The sequence below is a fragment of the Salmo salar genome, chromosome ssa25, assembly GCF_905237065.1.
Source record: "Salmo salar chromosome ssa25, Ssal_v3.1, whole genome shotgun sequence".
Classification (NCBI taxonomy): Eukaryota; Metazoa; Chordata; class Actinopteri; order Salmoniformes; family Salmonidae; genus Salmo; species Salmo salar.
In genome coordinates, this window is record NC_059466.1 from 7,984,398 (window position 1) to 8,002,539 (window position 18,142).

The 18,142-nt window shown below is 44.4% G+C and overlaps 1 protein-coding gene across 1 annotated transcript in view; it reads right to left on the reverse strand.

Annotated features, from left to right (window-relative positions):
- Positions 1-18,142, reverse strand: part of LOC106586109 (G-protein coupled receptor 39) — a 63,599-nt gene that overhangs the window by 26,324 nt on the left and 19,133 nt on the right. The gene's annotated exons all lie outside the window — the stretch shown is intronic.

The window sequence follows — 18,142 nt, forward strand, 5'->3', positions numbered from 1 at the left end:
TGTGTGTGTGTGGGGAGTGCAACTAACGTGACTAGTGTGGTGAGCATTTCCAAACATCTTACAAGGCACTTCTGATGCCAACTGGTAGTCTATAAAACACACATTTTGTCTGTTTATAGCTTTGACTACCAGAAGTGCTCTGGTAGCCATGATCAATCTCATCAATGATGACTGACTGAGCAGAGGACTGACTGAACATGCCAACAGAAAATGTGCAAACACTGCTCAATGCTAAGCCGATAATATTGTGGACTGTTTCATGACCTGCAGATAAGACTATGCACCAAGTCTGTAACCAACAGGACCCTGAACAGCTTCTACACTAAGCCATAAGACTGCTAAACAGTTAACCAAATAGCTACCAGGACAATCTTCATTGACACTTTTTGCACTGTCTTTTCAAATCAAATCAAAGTTTATTTGTCACGTGCGCCGAATACAACAGGTGTGTAGACCTTACAGTGAAATGCTTACTTACAGGCTCTAACCAACAATGCAAAAAAAGTCTTAAGTGAACAATAGGTAAGTAAAGAAATAAAAACAACAGTAAAAAAAACGGTGAAAAATAACAGTAGCGAGGCTATAAACAGCAGCGAGGCTATACCAGTAGCAAGGCTCATACAGACACCGGTAAGTCGGGCTAATTGAGGTAGTTTGTACATGTAGATATGGTTAAAGTGACTATTCATATATGATAAACAGAGAGTAGCAGTAGCGGAAAAGAGGGGTTGGCGGGTGGTGGGTGGCGGGACACAATGCAGATAGCCCGGTTAGCCAATGTGCAGGGGCACTGGTTGGTCGGGCCAATTGAGGTAGTATGTACATGAATGTATAGTTAAAGTGACTATGCATATATGATAAACAGAGAGGAGCAGCAGCGTAAAAGAGGGCTTGGGGGGGCACACAATGCAAATGGTCCGGGTAGCCATTTTATTACCTGTTCAGGAGTCTTATGGCTTGGGGGTAAAAACTGTTGAGAAGCCTTTTTGTCCTAGACTTGGCACTCCAGTACCGCTTTCCATGCGGTAGTAGAGAGAACAGTCTATGACTGGGGTGGCTGGGGTCTTTTTAGGGCCTTCCTCTGACACCGCCTGGTGTAGAGGTCCTGGATGGCAGGCAGCTTAGCCCCAGTGATGTACTGGGCCGTACGCACTACCCTCTGTAGTGCCTTGCGGTCAGAGGCCGAGCAATTGCCGTACCAGGCGGTGATGCAACCCGTCAGGATGCTCTCGATGTTGCAGCTGTAGAACCTTTCGAGGATCTGACGACACATGCCAAATCATTTTAGTTTCCTGAGGGGGAATAGGCTTTGTTGTGCCCTTTTCACGACTGTCTTGGTGTGTTTGGACCATTCTAGTTTGTTGTTGATATGGACACCAAGGAACTTGAAGCTCTCAACCTGCTCCACTACAGCCCCGTCGATGAGAATGGGGGCTTACTCGGTCCTCCTTTTCCTGTTGTCCTCAATCATCTCCTTAGTCTTGCTTACGTTGAGGGATAGGATGTTATTCTGGCACCACCAGGCCAGGTCTCTGACCTCTTACCTATAGGCTGTCTCATCGTTGTCGGTGATCAGGCCTACCACTGTTGTGTCGTCTGCAAACTTAATGATGGTGTTGGAGTCGTACCTGGCCATGCAGTGGTGGGTGAACAGGGAGTACAGGAGGGGACTGAGCCCGCACCCCTGGGGGGCTCCAGTGTTGAGGATCAGCGCGGCAGATATGTTGCTACCTACCCTCACCACCAGGGGGCGGCCCGTCAGGAAGTCCAGGATCCAGTTGCAGAGGGAGGTGTTTAGTACCAGGATCCTTAGCTTAGTGATGAGCTTTGAGGGTACTATGGTGTTGAATGCTGAGCTGTAGTCTAAGAATAGCATTCTCACGTAGGTGTTCCTTTTGTCTAGGTGGCAAAGAGCAGTGTGGAGTGCAATAGAGATTGCATCTTCTGTGGATCTGTTTGGGCGGTATGCAAATTGGAGTGGGTCTAGGGTTTCTGGGATAATGGTGTTGATATGAGCCATTACCAGCCTTTCAAAGCACTTCATGGCTACAGACGTGAGTGCTACAGGTCCTAGTAGTCCGTCTGTCCCTGCAGCCTTGTGAATGTTGACCTGTTTAAAGGTCTTACGTCGGCTATGGCGAGGGTGATCACACAGTCATCCGGAACTGATGCTCTCATGCATGCCTGTGTTGCTTGCCTCGAATCGGGCATAGAAGTGATTTAGCTCGTCTGGTAGGCACGTGTCACTTGGCAGCTCGCGGCTGTGCTTCCCTTTGTAGTCTGTAATAGTTTGCAAGCCCTGCCACATAAGAGGAGCATCGGAACCGGTGTAATATGATTCTATCTTAGCCCTGTATTGATGCTTTGCCTGTTCGATGTTTCGTCGGAGGGCATAGCAGGATTTCTTATAAGCTTCCGGGTTAGAGTCCCACACCTTGAAAGCGGCGGCTCTACCCTTTAGCTCAGTGCGAATGTTGCCTGTAATCCATGGCTTCTGGTTGGGGTATGTACGTACAGTCACTGTGGGGACGATGTCCTCGATGCACTTATTGATAAAGCCAATGACTGATGTGGTGTACTCCTCAATGCCTTCGGAAGAATCCCGGAACATGTTCCAGTCTGTGATAGCAAAACAGTCATGCAGTTTAGCATCTGCTTCATCTGACCACTTTTTTTATAGACCGAGTCACTGGTGCTTCCTGATTTAATTTTAGCTTGTTAGCAGGAATCAGGAGGATATAATTCTGGTCTTATTTACCAAATGGAGGGCGAAGGAGAGCTTTGTATGCGTCTCTGTGTGTGGAGGACAGGTGATCTAGCATTCTTTTCCCTCTGGTTGCACATTTAACATGTTGATGGAAATTAGGTAGAACTGATTTAAGTTTCCCTGCATTAAAGTCTCCGGCCACTAGGAAAGCCGCCTCTGGGTGAGTGGTTTCCTGTTTGCTTATTTCCTTATACAGCTGACTGAGTGCGGTCTTAGTGCCCTCATCCGTCTGTGGTGGTAATTAAACAGCCACGAAAGTATAGCTGAAAACTCTCTAGGCAAGTTGTGTGGTCTGCAATTTATCACAAGATACTCTACCTCAGGCAAGCAAAATCTAGAGACTTGCTGATATTTCGTGCACCAGCTGTTGTTTACAAATATGCACAGACCGCCCCCCCCTCGTCTTACCAGAGTGTGCTGTTCTAACTTGCCGGTGCAGCATATATCCTGCTAGCTGAATATTCATGTCATCATTCAGCCACGATTCCATGAAACATAAGATATTACAGTTTTTGATGTCCCGTTGGTAGGATATTCGTGATCGTACCTCGTCTAATTTATTTTCCAACGATTGCACGTTGAAGAGTAATATTGACGGTAACTGCAGCTTTCCCATCTGCCTTCTGCGGATCCTTACGAGGCATCCCACTCTGAATCCTCTGCGTCTCTTCCTCAACTCATAACATACACTGTTGGTACTGTTTATTATCTATCCTGTTGTCTAGTCAATTTACACCTACCTATATGTAGAGTGGAAGTCGGAGGTTTACATAAACCTTAGCCAAATACATTTAAACTCAGTTTTTCACAATTCCTGACATTTAATCCAAGTAAAAATTCCCTGTCTTAGGTCAGTTAGGATCACCACTTTATTTTAAGAATGTGAAATGTCAGAATAAAAGTAGAGAGAATTATTTATTTCAGCTTATATTTCTTTCATCACATTCCCAGTGGGTCAGAAGTTTACATACACTCAATTAGTATTTGGTAGCATTGCCGTTAAATTGTTTAACTTGGGTCAAATGTTTTGGGGAGCCTTCCACAAGCTTCCCACAATAAGTTAGGTGAATTTTGGCCCATTCCTCCTGACAGAGCTGATGTAACTGAGTCAGGTTTGTAGGCCTCCTTGCTCGCACACACTTTTTCAGTTCTCCCCACAAACTTTCTATAGGATTGAGGTCAGGGCTTTGCGATGGCCACTCCAATATCTTGACTTTGTTGTCCTTAAGCCATTTTGCCACAACTTTGGAAGTATGCTTGGGGTTATTGTCCATTTGGAAGACCCATTTGCAACCAAGCTTTAACTTCCTGATTGATGTTGCTTCAATATATCCACATCATTTCCTGCCTCATGATGCAATCTATTTTGTGAAGTGCACCAGTCCCTTCTGCAGCAAAGCACCCCCACAACATGACGCTTCCACCCCCGTGTTTCACGGTTGGGATGATGTTCTTCGGCTTGCAAGCCTCCCCCTTTTTCCTCCAAACATAACAATGGTCATTATGGCCAAACAGTTCTATTTTTGTTTCATCAGACCAGAGGACATTAATCCAAAAAGTACAATCATTGTCCCCATGTGCAGTTGCAAACCGTAGTCTGGCTTCTTTATGGCAGTTTTGGAGCAGTGGCTTCTTCCTTGCTGAGCGGCCTTTCAGGTTATGTCAATATAGGACTTGTTTTACTGTGGCTATAGATACTTTTGTACCAGTTTCCTCCAGCATCTTCACAATATCCTTTGCTGTTGTTCTGGGATTGATTTGCACTTTTCGCACCAAAGTACTTTCATCTCTATTTCTTTTGATTTTCCCATGTTGTCAAGCAAAGAGGTACTGAGTTTGAAGGTAGGCCTTGAAATACATCCACAGGTACACCTCCAATTGACTAAAAAATGATGTGTCATGCACAAAGTAGATGTCCTAACCGACTTGCCAAAACTATAGTTTGTGAACGAGAAATGTGTGGAGTGGTTGAAAAACAAGTTTTAATGACTCACTTAATGATCTAAGTGTATGTAATCTTCCGACTTCAACTGTACATACATGACATGGCCAAAAGTATATGGACACCCCTTCAATTTAGTGGATTTGGCTATTTCAGCCACTCCCGTTGCTGACAGGTGTATACAGTTGAACACACAGCCATGCGATCTCCATAGACAAACATTACCTAAGAGCTCAGTGACTTTCAAAGTCATAAGATGCCACCTTTCCAACAAGTCAGTTGGTCAAATTTCTGCCCTGGTAGAGCTGCCCCGGTCAACTGTAAGTGCTGTTTTTGTGAAGTGGAAACGTTTAGTAGCAACAACAGCTCAGCCGCGAAGTGGTAGGCCACACAAGCTCACAGAATGGGACTGCCGAGTGTTGAAGTGCATAGCTTGTAAAAATCGTCTGACCTCGGTTGCAACACTTACTACCGAGTTCCAAACTGCCTCTGGAAGTAACGTCAGCACAAGAACTGTTCGTCGGGAACTTCATGAAATGTGTTTCCATGGCCACGCAGCCACACACCAGCCTAGAATGATCATGCGCAATGCCAAGCGTCGGCTGGAGTGGTGTAATGCTTGCCGCCATCGGACTCTGGAGCAGTGGAAACGTGCACTCTGGATCGATGAATCAGGCTTCACCATCTGGCAGTCCGACGGACAAATCTGGGTTTGGCGGATGCCAGGAGAACACTACCTGCCAGAATGCATAGTGCCAACTGTAAAGTTTGGTGGAGGAGGAATAATGGTCTAGGGCTGTTTTTCTTGTTTCGGGCTAGGGGAAGGGAAATCTTAACGCTACAGCATACGATAACATTCTGGACAATTCTGTGCTTCCAACTTTGTGGCAACAGTTTGGGGAAGGCCTTTTCCTGTTTCAGCATGACAATGCCCCCGTGCACAAAGCGAGGCCCATACAGAACTGGTTTGTAGAGATCGGTTTGGAAGAACTTGACTGGCCTACACAGAGCCCTGACCTCAACCCTATCAAACACCTTTGGGATGAATTGGAATGCTGACTGTGAGCCAGGCCTATTTGATTTGATACCTTATTGCATGAGTGGAGCTGGCCATCTTCCTCTGTCGACCATATCGATGTGTGGTCTCTGTGATATTGAGTCCTATATTTCTGACTAGACTAGGTTGTAGTTTGACTTTTGAGAATATCAAAGGAAAAGGACTGAATCGTCTCTTGGAAAAACACTGCAGGTATTCAGGAAAGTTCATGACCGACCCTTAAAACAGAATGTAATACTAAATAAGTCTATCCTCCGCTTTTAAGAGAAAGATTTAAAAGCACCTGCTCTGAAAAATGAAGACTAACCTTAATATACCTCAGCACGTCCTGAAGGGCATGTTTTGAGTCTCCCTTTCTGAATTACTTTTTAATTGCTTTTTAAGAGTATATCAAAGTCAAGATTGTACACACCAGGCCACTGTATTGTTTGTTTCCATCGAGTGAAAACTCCTTGAAGCGAATTCCTGGCATTTGCTTATCCTCAAGGAGCTACAGAAAGGAAAACTTGTCTACCCCCATATTTTTCCTTGTATGCCTGTAGCCCTACCCTCAACAGGGCATCTCAAAGAACCATCAACCATTTTGGAAAAAATTAAGAAAAGGTGTGTCACATATTTATACACAACATTACAGTCTGTAGACAGACATGGGCCTACAGGAAAATATGTTAGCCTACCCATACCATTAATCTAGGCTAACGCTGTACAGTAACACAATGATAATAGGCCTATACCTGTCACCACACAATGGCACTGTAGAGATAGGGCCTAGCTTTCAGTGTCTCTGAGGGGTTAGGTATGGGCAAGATACTACTGCTAGAAGGTAGCATACAAGAAACTCATCTCATTTTACCTGAGGCCTCTCAGTGCTACACACTGTGCAAAAGATCACCACAACCCTGAAGCATTTCCATGGAGAGAGGAAGGCCAGGTCGTAGCTCTCTTATAAACATTGAAATATTGACATTTTAAAGATCCAATGCAGACGTTTTTTTATCGCAATATCAAATCATTTCTGGTTAACAATTAAGTACCCTACTGTGATTGTTTTGAATTAAAATGGTCAAAAAGAAACAAAAATAACTTCTTAGCAAAATGCAATTTCTCATGCAAGGATTTTGCTAGGACTGTCTGGGAGTGGTCTGAGAAAGGGGTCTAATTGGAGGACCCTAATGAGTGGGATGTGTAACCTGAAAACTAGCTGTTATTGGCAGAGAGGAGAGCAAACTCTTTGATATTTGTCTATTACTGAACCTTATACCACCTGGTGATGTCACCAGGATGTCCAAAAAACCCACCCAGGCAAACAAGCTGAAATTTCAGGTGGTCTTTTCAAACAGCTCTTACACAAAAAGCATTATCATACATTTCACAATTTCATAGTATTATTCCAACCTCATAATATGGTTTGGTTTTGCTCTGTACTCCAGCACTTTAGATTTGAAATGATGCAATGACTATGAGGTTAAAGTGCAGACTATCGCGTGAACCGTTTGGAAATTACAGCACTTTTTAAGGGGCCAAAAGTATTGGGCCAAATTCTCTTATATATGTATTAAAGTTTAGTATTTAGTCCCATATTCCTAGTACACAATGATTACATCAAGCTTGTGACTCTACAAACTTGTTGTATGCATTTGCTGTTTGTTTTGGTTTTGTTTAAGATTATGTTGTGCCCAATAGAAATTAATGGTAAATAATGTAGTGTGTCATTTTGCGTCCACTTTTATTGTAAATAAGAATAGAATACATTTCTAAACACTTCTACATTAAAGTGGACGCTACCATGATTACTGATAATCCTGACTGAATCGTGAATAATGATGAGTGAGAAAGTTACAGACGTACAAATATAATACCCCCAAGACATGCTAACCTCTCACCATTACAATAACAGGGGTAGGTTAGCATTTTGGGGGGGGTATGATATTTGTGTGTCTAACTTTCTCAAAAATAATCTGAAACACAAGCAAAACAAACAGCAAATGCATCCAACAAGTTTGTCGAGTCGCAAGCTTGATGTAATCATTACGTGCTAGGAATATGGGACCGAATACTACACTTTTGATTACTTTAATACACATAAGTGAATTTGTCCCAATACTTTGGGTACCCTAAAATGGGGGCACTATGTACAAAAATGTATTTCTAAACGGTTCACCCGATATGGATGAAAATACCCTCAAATTAAAGCAGTCTGAATTTTAATAGTCAATGTACTGTATAATTTCAAATCCAAAGTGCTGGAGTACAGAGCCAAAACAACGAGAAATATGTTACAGTCCCTATACTTTTGGAACTCATTATATATAAAACACAAAGAAGACACATTTTTGACTGCACTGGCCCTTTAACAAGGTAACAGTTTGACGAGTGCTACTGAAAGGTATTACAGAAAAATACATTGACAAATTCACTAATTTCTCACAAACTACTCAGTGATGTTAGTATCCTCAAAGACCAAAATGTGAGAACAATCACAGCACATTGCGTGTGCTTATAGCATCCACTGTTATGTAAATATTGAGTATGTCATGTAAAATGAATCAGTCAACGTCAAATTATGGCAACTTGATTCTTATTTGTATCCCACCACTATCACATCAAGCCCTACATATTGTAAGACAAGTAAACACACCCACACAATTATTCTGTCATTGACCTTTGTGCCGTCACACTATGAAGCCATGCTATTCTCCCCCGTCAGCCATTGTCTCCTGTGTGTGAGTTAGTGAGTCGAGCTGTCACTCTGAGGTAGGATTGCCGATAGCAACACCGCTAAGGCAGGGAGCCCATCATTAAAAGTATGTGGCTGTCATTCTGCGGGAGGGAGGGAAGAAAGGATGGAGGGAGAGAGGAGAGGAAAGAGGGTGTTAAATCGACCTGCCCGGAGGGAATCATACATCTCTTGCCACAAATCCTTCCCTGAGGTTTGTTTTACTTCACCATCCGGCAGGTAAAAAGGGAACCATCGTCTGTGGTGTAGTCATACACAATAAATAAACAACATCGATCCAATGGACTGCGGTTTAAGAGTTGTGTAGGTGGCAATAGGGTTGTCACCATGTTTATGAAATATGGACGCATTCTGGCTGACTGGGGATGAGAGAGAGTTGATAGAGGGGAATGGGTCTTAAAAGGACTGAGAGGTTTAAAGGATGTAATCTAAGACTGATTCAGTGAGTAGGAAGTCCTTACAAAGGGGCATAGTCAACAGATGGACGGTGCAGGCCTAATGCACTGTAATTTGATGACAAGCAGACAGGTTTTGAAGAAGTTGTGAAGTCTAGACGTATTGAGAGTGTGTGTTCACATTAAGAAACCGATGAGAAGCAATGCCTCCATTGAATAAGAGGAGACAGGAAAATGTGAATAAATTGACTGTTCATGCACAAAACGTAACAGTGTAGCCTAATTACCAATTGTTAAACGATAATTACACCATTGTGACAAGAGAAGATCGAAATCCCATGTAGCTGTCAGTGCTATTCAACATGGTGTGTGTCAAGTACTTTTACACAACATCCTCAACAAGTCTGATTTACTCTAATAGAAAAATAACAATGTCAAAGCCACCAGCCAATAAGTGAAAGGAAGCGAACAACCCACTCTGTATGTTTATGCCTCAAAGCACTTTTATATTTAACCCTTATTTTACCAGGTAAATTGACTGAGAACACATTCTCATTTACAGCAACGACCTGGGGAATAGTTACAGGGGAGAGGAGGGCGGATGAATGAGCCAATTGGAAGCTTACAGCTTTTACCACACCACATATCTATCTTGTCAGTGTGGAATAATACACACTACACAGACAATGTTCACACCACACGTTGGCTAAAAAGGGCGTGTGTCAAAGGCTGAAGGCGGCAAAACAAAATGAATATTAGTTTCGCAAATGCGAGCCGCCGTGACCGACCAAAAATATCTAAAGCAATTAACCTTATGTCCTATTTGTGATGTGTGGGCAACTTAACGAGTTGGTACACTGCTTTTAATTACTCTCCAAAGTCACAGAGTCTGCCCAAGATTAAAAAGTTATTTTCAAGGTAAAGTGGCAAGGTGACAGTGGCGTAACTGACTCTTTCAGAGGTAACTGACAGCGGTGATTACCATAGCCCGGGTTGTTTTTAATGAGCACTTCTAACAACCCCATACAGATACATTTTGACTAGTCTCACTGAACTCTCTCAGTATAGTGTAATAGGCCTTGTCTAGATAGTAACGTGCCTATCTACCCCAAGTCACTTAACCATATTGAAGCAGTGGTAAGCAAGTTTGCCTAAGAGCCTGGAGAACCGCGTTGGAAACCCACATGGAGCATTGCTAAAATATTGTCATGTCAGCTTGATTAACTTTAGTTGAAATCTCAGCACAGAAATACAGTATGATACGTAAAGCAAATATATGAAAATGTGTAGACCTCCTGAATAAGGATGTCGCTTTGAGACAAAAAAACTGTCAACGCAAGCACAAAGTTGACCCTAAACTCAATAAGCCCTCTATAGGAAAATGAATCAATGCATTTCTGAATGTATTGCTGCTGCACATCCTGTCTCTCAATATTGGGCAGTTATGAATTTTTGAGTAGCTGAGAGTGATATGATAATTTTATGACCCTGAGGGGAGAAAGGTAGAGCCAGGTGAAGTGGATTGATTAAAATAAGCCGTCGGCCATGACGCACATTTTTATAGACATCATTTGCACTGCGGATCTATGCAGTGTTACACGTAGGGCTGTGACGGTCATGGAATTTTGGATTACAGTAATTGGCCAGCCAAATGATGATGGTTCCGTGGATGCCATGGCACCGTAAGGTAACCTAGGCAGAGAACTCTGTAAATATTGAACATATTTTTTATAGTTTTTGTACATTTTGGGGGGCTTTGGAATACTCTAGGGTTTGATCACTATAGAGTATTAAAGTACAGATACCCCCCCAAAATACTTAAGCAGTACTTTAAAGTGTTTTTACTTAAGTACTTTACACCACTAGTTCTATCCATTCTATTTATATGTTTGCTGCTGTGGCATTGTGGAGGGCCTTGCCTAGGCAACCAAAGACTCGTTTGCTTGTTTCAGCATAGAGCAACAAAGTTTCATCACGTTGTTAAGAGTCCATGTTATGGCCGAATCGCACAAATGCCCGGCCGCCTTGTCTTGTCAGTTGTTCGTTCCACACAAAAATAAGAATAAATGTTAAACAGTTATGACGTTTACACGTTTATACGATAATTGTGCCAGCCCATGCAGTGGCTCTTGTAATATTCACATTTCTGAATATTGCTTTGCTGCACTTACATTGTCAATCAACATGAGTGTCATTACTATATATTGTTATCAGCTAATATACAGTACATGTAGGACTGCATAATGCAAATATGCATACATCTTAGTAGAGTAGGCCTATACACAGTCACTAATAAAGACTTCATAATAACAGTAATTCAATCAAATAGAAAGGCCTAAACATGCATAGCCGATTTAAATGTTTCTATTGAAAAGGTAGTGTATTGCCATCTTCTGGTTAAAAGCAATAGATACTGACTTATGTTAGTTTATAGGACCTGAGAGTAAAACAAGTCTCAACCTGTCAATACTAAACACATTGTCATACAGAACATTAACCATTCTGAATGATTGTCTGTTTACAATGAAAGAGACAGAGGTGAACATCTTTGCACACAAGGCAAATTGACATGCAAAAAAAGTCAAACAAGTGCTACGTGTAACTGCAAACACATACAGTATGCCTTTGTACAAAATACAAATCAATGAAATACTAATGTAAAACTGTTTTCACTCTACCGCGGTGCTGTAAACCTTTATAGAATATACAAAAAACATATTTTAGGGGGAATACACAGTCATGACTTTGCACGATTACAAATACAGTATTGCCTATGTTATGTTATAGGATAGGTCGTTTAGTTTAATTCTTCGGAGCACAATAAAAAGGGCCCAGCTTTTTGGTGCGGAAAAAGAGGCAACATGCTTTTACCCCTCATTTCATCATCCCTGCATACCAGAATCATCTAACGTAATTATCCAATTAGTCCAAAATAAAATCCCAACCATGTGGATTGACTTCAAATTAAATATCTGCACACACTACTAAAGCCTCCTCAAGGACATTATGAACATCAATATTTCACTACGTATTAATTGTTTTAGGAAGCAACATTTTTTAGGCTTGTGCCTACTTTTTTCTGAATGAGTTGGGTAGAGCATCTAATCTGTTGATATGCTTTGCGCGAGCACCATCGTTGAGAATCCCTTCCTCTGTGCATTAATAAATAGGTGAAAATAAATGGAACAAAAAGTATTACATTACACCTCACAAGCTAATTAACACAAAATGTGGCCTACACTAGCCTAACAGTTGCTGTCACGCCCTGACCAGTAAAAGGGGTTATTTGTCATTGTAGTTTGGTCAGGGCATGGCAGGGGATGTTTGTTTTGTGTGTTTCGGTGTTTTGGGGTTTAGGTTCTATGTTATCTATTTCTATGTTGATATCTAGTTTTCTATTTCTATGTTGGGGTTTTGGCAATGACCTCCAATTAGAGGCAGCTGGTTGTCATTGTCTCTAATTGGAGGCCATATTTAGTTGTGTTTGTTTCACTTGTGTTTTGTGGGTGGTTGTTTTCCTGTATAGCCTGTGTTGCCTTATGGAACTGTTTCGTCGTTTTGTTTATTTTGTTCAAGTGTTATCTTTAAATAAATTAAGAAGATGAGCACTTTACCCGCTGCGCCTTGGTCCAATCCTTACGACGCCTATGACAGAACCACCCACCAAACAAGGACCAAGCAGCGGGGATTGGAGCACCGAGGAGAAGGATGGACGTGGGAGGCAGAACGACGTTTCTGGGAGAGGAAATTAAGGGAGCTACATGAGGCCGAGAGGCACCCTCCAAAAAAATGTGTGGGGGGGGGGCACACGGGGAGTTTGGCAGAGTCAGGTTGGAGACCTGAGCCAACTCCCGTGCTTATTATGGGGAGCGACGGATCAAGCAAGCACCTTGTTACGCAGAAATGCGCACGGTGTCGCCCATACACACACACAGTCCGGTGCGGCCAATAAGGGCTCCGCAGCGTTGCCGGGCGAGAGTTGGCCGGCAGCCAGGAAGAAGTGTGCCGGCACAACGGATCTGGTCTCCAGTGCGTCTCCTCGGTCCAGTTTACCTTGCGCCTGCTCTACGCATGGCAGCCCTCATTCCCCAGCACAGCCCAGTTCGCCCTGTGCCAGCGCTCCGCCCGTGCCGGGCTACAGTGACCATCCAGCCAGGACGGGTTGTGCAGGCCGTGCGCTCCAGACCTCCAGTGCGCCTCCAAGACCCAGTGTACCCTGTGCCTGCTCCGCGCACTCTACCTCCAATGCGCCACCATAGCCCGGTAAGGCCGGTGCCTGCTGTGAGCACGCGGTCCGAAGTATGTCTCCCCAGTCCGGTGAGACCAGTTCCAGCGCCCCGAAGGAAGCCTCTAATGATGGTCAATGGTCCGACGTCTCCAGCGATAATCCGTGGCATGAAGCCTCCAGTGATGATCCATGGCCCGGAGCTTGTAGGGATGATCCATGGCACGAAGCCTCCAGTGATGATCCATGACGCGGAACCAGTAGTGATGACCCATGGTACGGAGCCTGCAGCGAAGGTCCCCAGACCGGAACCTACAGAGCCGCTCTTCAGCCCCGGAGCCTCCAGCAACACTCCTCAGCCCTGAGCCTCCAGCGATGCTCCTCAGCCCTGAGCCTCCAGTGACGCTCCTTAGTCCTGAGCCTCCAGCGACGCTCCTCAGCCCTGAGCCTCCAGCGACGCTCCTCAGCCCTGAGCCTCCAGCGACGCTCCTCAGCCCTGAGCCTCCAGCGACGCTCCTCAGCCCTGAGCCTCCAGCGACGCTCCTCAGCCCTGAGCCTCCAGCGACGCTCCTCAGCCCTGAGCCTCCAGCGACGCTCCTCAGCCCGGAGCCTCCAGCGACGCTCCTCAGCCCTGAGCCTCCAGCGACGCTCCTCAGCCCTGAGCCTCCAGCGACGCTCCTCAGCCCGGAGCCTCCAGCGACGCTCCTCAGCCCGGAGCCTCCAGCGACACTCCTCAGCCCGGAGCAGCCCGGAGTCTCCAGCGACGCTCCTCAGCCAGGAGCCTCTAGCGACGCTCCTCAGCCCAGAGCAGCCCGGAGTCTCCAGCGACGCTCCTCAGCCAGGAGCCTCCAGCAACGCTCCTCAGCCCAGAGTCTTCTGAAGGGGAGCTCCGCCCAGAGCCAGAGCCACCTCCGTAGTGGAAGAATTGGGACGGGGGGGTGTAGCACAGGGACCGTCGTTGACGGTGGCCACCCTCCCTTCCAGTTTGGGGTTGTTTTTGTGGGATTTTTGTTTTTGAGGTGCATTCGGGGTCTGCACCTTTGGGGGGGGTACTGTCACGTCCTGACCAGTAAAAGGGGTTATTTGTCATTGCAGTTTGGTCAGGGCGTGGCAGGGGGTGTTTGTTTTTTGTGTTTCGGTGTTTTGGGGTTTAGGTTCTATGTTATCTATTTCTATGTTGATATCTAGTTTTCTATTTCTATGTTGGGGTTTTGGCAATGACCTCCATTTAGAGGAAGCTGGTTGTCGTTGTCTCTAATTGGAGGCCATATTTACTTGTTTGTTTCACTTGTGTTTTGTGGGTGGTTGTTTTCCTGTGTTGCCTTACGGAACTGTTTCATCGTTTTGTTTATTTTGTTCAAGTGTTATCTTTAAATAAATTAAGAAGATGAGCACTTTACCCGCTGCACCTTGGTCCAATCCTTACGATACCTATGACAGTTGCGGAAATCATTCAATCCCTGTTTTCTTTTTCCTGGTGCCATGTATTGGTCCAGTTCTGCTTAACATTCTCTGATGAAACCAGGCCAGGGATCAGCCTGGTCTCTTAGACTAGACATAACATAGTAAATGAAAATCCGGGACACTCAAATTAGTTTGATATGTTACATTTGGTATGGTTAACCTGTTAGGGCTAGGGGGCAGTATTGACACGGCCGGATAAAAAACGTACCCGATTTAATCTGGTTACTACTCCTGCCCAGTAACTAGAATATGCATATAATTAGTAGCTTTGGATAGAAAACACTCCAAAGTTTCTAAAACCGTTTCAATGGTGTCTGTGAGTATAACAGAACTCAAATGGCAGGCCAAAACCTGAGAAGATTCTGTACAGGAAGTACCCTGTCTGACCATTTCTTGGCCTTCTTTGTCATCTCTATCCAAAACAAAGGATCTCTGCTGTAACGTGACACTTTCTAAGGCTCCCATAGGCTCTCAGAAGGCGCCAGAACGTTGAATGATGACTCTGCAGTTACTGGCTGAAAAACAGTAGCGCATTTGGATAGTGGTCGATCTGAGAACAATGAGACGGGTGCGCGCATGCACATGAAGAGTCCATTTTACTTTTTCAGTCTTTGAACGAAAACAACGACTCCCGGTCGGAATATTATCGCTATTTTACGAGAAAAATCGCATAAAAATTGATTTTAAACAGCGTTTGACATGCTTCGAAGTACGGTAATGGAATATTTTGAATTTTTTTGTCACGATACGCGTCTGCGTTACCCTTCGTTACCCTTCGGATAGTGTCTTGAACGCACGAACAAAACGCCGCTATTTGGATATAACTATGGATTATTTGGAACCAAACCAACATTTGTTGTTGAAGTAGAAGTCCTGGGAGTGCATTCTGACGAAGAACAGCAAAGGTAATCAAACTTTTCTTATAGTAAATCTGAGTTTGGTGAGTACCAAACTTGGTGGGTGTCAAATTAGCTAGCCCGTGATGGCGAGCTATCTACTCAGAATATTGCAAAATGTGCTTTTACCGAAAAGCTATTTTAAAATCGGACACCGCGATTGCATAAAGGAGTTCTGTATCTATAATTCTTAAAATAATTATGTTTTTTGTGAACGTTTATCGTGAATAATTTAGTAAATTCACCGGAAGTGTTCGGTGGGAATGCTAGTTCTGAACGTCACATGCTAATGTAAAAAGCTGGTTTTTGATATAAATATGTACTTGAGTGAACAAAACATGCATGTATTGTATAACATAATGTCCTAGGAGTGTCATCTGATGAAGATCATCAATGGTTAGTGCTGCATTTAGCTGTGGTTTTGGTTTTTGTGACATTATATGCTAGCTTGAAAAATGGGTGTCTGATTATTTCTGGCTGGGTACTCTGCTGACATAATCTAATGTTTTGCTTTCGTTGTAAAGCCTTTTTGAAATCGGACAGTGTGGTTAGATAAAGGAGAGTCTTGTCTTTAAAATGGTGTAAAATAGTCATATGTTTGAAAAATTTAAGTTTTCGGATTTTCGAGGAGTTTGTATTTTGCGCCACACCCTATCATTGGATATTGGAGTGGTGTTCCGCTAGCGGAACGTCTAGATGCACAGTGTCCAAAGAAGGGCCAGATGTATACAGAATGGTGTCGTCTGCTTAGAGGTGGATCAAAGAATCACCCACACCAAGAGCGATATTGAGATATTCAGAGAAAAGACTTGGCCCGAGAATTGAACCCTGTGGAACCCCCATAGGGACTGCCAGAGGTCCGGACCACAGGCCCTCCGATTTGACACACGGAACTCTGAGAAGTAGTTAGTAATACATTTAAACGTGTTAACCCTCGCAAGGCTGCTGGCCCAGACGGCATCCCTAGCCGCGTCCTCAGAGCATGCACAGACCAGCTGGCTGGTGTGTTTACGGACATATTCAATCAATCCCTATCCCAGTCTGCTATTCCCACATGCTTCAAGAGGACCACCATTGTTCCTGTTCCCAAGAAAGCCAAGGTAACTGAGCTCAACGACTATCGCCCTGTAGCACTCACTTCCGTCATCATGAAGTGCTTTGAGAGACTAGTCAAGGATCATATCAGCTCCACCCTACCTGACACCCTAGACCCACTCCAATTTGCTTACCGCTTTAATAGGTCCACAGACGACGCAATCGCAATCACACTGCCCTAACCCATCTGGACAAGAGGAATACCTATGTAAGAATGCTGTTCATCGACTACAGCTCAGCATTTAACACCATAGTACCCTCAAAACTCATCATTAAGCTCGAAACCCTGGGTCTGAACCCCGCCCTGTACAACTGGGTCCTGGACTTTCTGAAGGGACGCCCCCAGGTGGTGAGGGTAGGAAACAACATCTCCACCCCGCTGATCCTCAACACTGGGGCCCCACAAGGGTGCGTTCTCAGCCCTCTCCTGTACTCCCTATTCACCCATGACTGCGTGGCCATGCATGCCTCCAACTCAATCATCAAGTTTGCAGACAACACTACAGTGGTAGGCTTGACTACCAACAATGACGAGACTTTCTACAGGGAGGAGGTGAGGGCCCTCGGTGTGTGGTGTCAGGAAAATAACTTCACACTCAACGTCAGCAAAACAAAGGAGATGATCGTGGACTTCAGAAAACAGCAGAGGGAGCACCCCCCTATGCACATCGACGGGACAGTAGTGGAGAAGGTGGAAAGTTTTAAGTTCCTTGGCGTACACATCACGGACAAACTGAAATGGTCCACCCACACAGACAGCGTCGTGAAGAAGGCGCAACAGCGCCTCTTCAACCTCAGGAGGCTGAAGAAATTTGGCTTGTCACCAAAATTTGAATTGAACCAGGCGAGGCAGTCATTAGAGAAACCAAGGCTGTTGAGTCTGAGCCAGGGCAGGATGAATATAGGTCTGTAACAGTTTGGGTCTAGAGTATCTCCCCCTTTGAAGAGGGGGATGACCGCGGACGCTTTCCAATCTTTAGGAATCTCAGACGATACAAAAGAGAGATTGAACAGAGTAGTAATAGGGGTTGCAACAATGTCGGCAGATAATTTTAGGAAGAGAGGGTCCAGATTGTCTAGCCTAGCTGATTTGTAGGGATCCAGATTTTGCAGCTCTATCAGAACATCAGCTGTCTGGATTTGGGTGAAGGAGAAGCAGGGGGGGCTTGGGCCAGTTGCTGCGGGGGGTGCAGAGCTGTGGTTGGGGTAGCCAGGTAAAATGCATGGCCAGCCATAGAGAAATGCTTATTGAAATTCTTGATTATCGTGGATTTATCGGTGGTGACAGTGTTTCCTAGCCTCAGTGCAGTCAGTGGGCAGCTGGGAGGAGGTGCTCTTATTCTCCATGGACTTTACAGTGTCCCAAAACCTTTTGGAATTAGTGCTGGAGAAAGCAAATTTCTGTTTGAAAAAGGTAGCCCATAACGGACATACCATACCAAACATAGCATATCATACTAATGAGTGCCCCTGATTTTCGTTTACTATGTTATGTCTACCCCTATTGTCAGGGTGCTTTCTTAAAATAAAATGTTATTGGTCACATACGCAGATGTTATTGCGG